We start from the raw sequence: 2,691 nt of genomic DNA, 5'->3' as shown, positions 1-2,691 counted from the left end.
TCTCTCTCTCTCTCTCTCTCTCTCTCTCTCTCTCTCTGACCCCCCTCAGTACTCGGGGTTGGCAACAGTCTTCTCTTAGGAGGACGTGGAGAAGTCGCAATTCAGCAACTTTCAAATTGTTGTACGAGTCCGTGTTTGGTCAAGACTTTAAACAACAACAAAACTTCATACAGCATTGCCATTTGTATACTTTTGCTTTGTTGAATGTGTGCGAAAATGCACGAGAACTATTTTATAAGTAGATGCATCCCATTCAAGAAATGAAAATTGTTTTTCTTAAATGTAATATTTAAAATCAGACACAATATACCTTTATCTTATACTATATTCAACAAAATCACTGCCGTTATCAACTCGATTTTGCATTCTCTATGACTGTGACCATCATATAAATACTAACAATCTTGTTTGCTATTTCTGGAATCTATGTGGCAATTCTATTAATAATCTAAATCGAGTGTCTTCTTTATCCCGAGTAAGCAAATGGGGCACCAATTTGGAAAATATCTCTATTCTTTTTTTCAGCTTGTCAGTCACAATCCTGAAAACAGCGTTGAAGTTGACAACCAAGCTTCAGTAATTATATTTTCACAATTTTGAAAATGTTGGCATCACCGCAAGCTGTGGTGAGTTCCCCAGACTGCATCTCATCATCGATAACTCTCATTAATCTGATCCCCCATTCATTTCCTTATTGCCTGAACAGAAAGTGATGATGATGATGATGATGATGAATAGAAATAATAATAATATGACACAATGATATTAATAATATTAATAATAACAACAACAATAATAATAATAAACTTTTACAGCGCCCGCTCCCGCTCACAATAAAATAAGGTTTAGATATATCTCTATCAATGTTTCATGCATATTGACCCATTCAACCAACAAAAGTCCTTTCAAATACACACTATATACTCGTAATCTGACGAAGAAAACAAACACAATAAGACAGTCACTGCTACTGATCACATGTGCTGTTGGAAGAAGAATAAAAACAAATGTACTTGTGGGGTATCTCGTTTATATACTCTATTAAGTAGGCTTATAGATTACGACTGGTTCATTTTAATACCTGTACTGCAAAAAATATAAAGCCTTCTTTATTACTACGTTTTAAAGTGGCGAACTTTAGATTTCAGAACCGTTCGAGCTGGGGAGTATAATGTTTGGATCAGAGGTAAAACTAGATGCTCATTTATCTATAATGTATCTATATTCTTTCTCAGTGCTGCCAATTACATGCACGGTTATTGAAACAAACGCTGTTATGTTTATGTTATTGTTGTCAATTTCAGAAAACCAATTTAGCCAGTGGCCAAGTTTCTAGATCAGTGATAAACCAAGGTGGTCGTCTGTCTTTAAACTGTCAGTATTTGGCCATGCTTGACTTTGTTTGGTATCAAGGCTCATAAATGTCTTGACCGTTGGTCACCACTGTGTGTGTGCAGGTACTAATGAAAAATTACTCCAGGTGAATTCGTAGACACCTCGTGCCCAATCTGGCATGTGCGAATAGAGTGCTTCCGCGTACAGCGATCGTCATCTCGCCTTAGTGTCACTTATAAGACATATAATTTCTACACTTTTTCTTGCGAACATTCGCGCTTGACCCTTTTATTAATCTGATAGTTGCAGACAGAAGATTTTTTAAATTCATTAACGTGGGGAAAAACGTGCTTGTTTTCGCATTGTACTTTTTGCGCGCAAAAAGCGTATGGTATGATAAACACACAGTAAGTGTAAGGATAGTGACAAGATATGGTGTATCTTCCATATATTTTAAAGAACAATTGAGGATGTTTTTGTCTCCACTGACATGTGTGTCTGTACAAAGTAGCGTCTACACTTTTTACGCGGCACTTAATGTACCGCTTTTTGTTGATATTCTAATTAATTTACTTTCGGAATGATCATCTGGGGTCATCCTTTAGGCCTTGACTAACTTTCGTTTTGCTAACTATATTATTACAGATTGTGCATCTTGATATAAATGATAAAATTGAGTTTTGTATAGGTGTTTTGGGTGGACCAATGACGGTCCTGATAATTAATTAACATTAGCCAAGTGCAGGAGACCCTAGCAGTGCTTATATTTTTATAAGTGCTCTTATAACCTTAGGCTTGAAGGTAAAGTCTTACTATGCCCCTGTATATCTGTTACTTCTGTTTTTCAGCTTTATTTTTCAAATCAGTGCCAGCTTTGTGATTGTTAGGCCCTTCGTTTTTGTCTGAAAAAAATGTGAATTAGATCCCTCTGCGAGGAAGATATTTCATTTAATTTCTCCCTCTTTAAAGTAGTGTGTATCCCACAGAGTCCGGGGTGGGAAGTTGAATCAGCTCGCTTCTAAAATGGTCTAAATTGTATCAACGAGCAGTAACGCATTTACAACTGACCCTTCCACCCCATCCCCACCCCCAGCCCAACCTCTGTGCCCAAGTAACATAGAACCAGTCACAGCACGAGATACATTTCATAATATGTAAGTTTACAATGTCCCTAAAATAGGCTATATGTGCCACTTAAATAGTTCCAGCCAGGAAATTTGATGTACATGCAAATCAGCTCTTTTAACATTTCTGTAAATAATTTAAACAAAATCAAAATATTGAACGACCATTGAATGTAACAACATTTTGTGATGTCACTTACAGCAAAATACCATGTTACTCTAAGGTATCGAA

Source organism: Aplysia californica, unplaced genomic scaffold (genome assembly GCF_000002075.1).
Source record: "Aplysia californica isolate F4 #8 unplaced genomic scaffold, AplCal3.0 scaffold00228, whole genome shotgun sequence".
Lineage (NCBI taxonomy): Eukaryota > Metazoa > Mollusca > Gastropoda > Aplysiida > Aplysiidae > Aplysia > Aplysia californica.
This window is presented reverse-complemented; position numbering follows the sequence as displayed.